The 677-nt window shown below is 36.0% G+C and overlaps 1 pseudogene; it reads right to left on the minus strand.

Annotated features, from left to right (window-relative positions):
• Positions 1–373: 373 nt before the first annotated feature.
• Positions 374–473, minus strand: LOC113354762 (annotated as a pseudogene).
• Between the last annotated feature and the right edge of the window lie 204 nt (positions 474–677).

Raw genomic sequence — 677 nt, forward strand, 5'->3', positions numbered from 1 at the left:
GTGCCAAAAATGGCAACTTTGAAAGATTTATTAAACCCAACTAGGACCTCTCGTCCGTCTTGTATCAAGTTAGCTGAAACCGAGGCAAATTATGTACTCAAACCTGGGACTTTACAGATGCTCCCAATCTTTTTAGGAAAAGAGAATGAGAACCCCTATTTTCATGTTAGAGAATTCGAGGAAGTTTGTAGTACTCTGAAAATTAAAAACCTTAGTGATGATGCGTTGAAACTTAGGTTATTCCTTTTTTCCTTAAAAGATAAAGCCAAATCTTGGTTGTATAGTTTGGCTTTTGAGTCAATTGAAACCTATGACCAACTTACATCTGCCTTTATACAAAAGTTTTTCCCAAGGCACAAAACATCGTCTATTAGGACACAAATCTGTACTTTTTCTCAACAAGAGGGAGAATCTTTATATAGGTATTTAGAAAGATTCAATGACTTAATATCTCAATGTCCTCATCATGGTTTAGAGATGGTTAGGTTAGTTCATATCCTCTACGAGGGATTAGATTATTCAACAACAACCATGGTTGAGTCCTTATGCACAGGTGGGTTTGAGAATAAAACTGTTGATGAGGCGATGACATTTTTGAATGAAATCGCCGATAAGACCCAACAATGGGAAAATAATAAGGAACCCCAGAAAACAATTCTTCTAAGTAGAGGAAATGT

This window comes from Papaver somniferum, chromosome 2 (genome assembly GCF_003573695.1).
Source record: "Papaver somniferum cultivar HN1 chromosome 2, ASM357369v1, whole genome shotgun sequence".
Classification (NCBI taxonomy): Eukaryota; Viridiplantae; Streptophyta; class Magnoliopsida; order Ranunculales; family Papaveraceae; genus Papaver; species Papaver somniferum.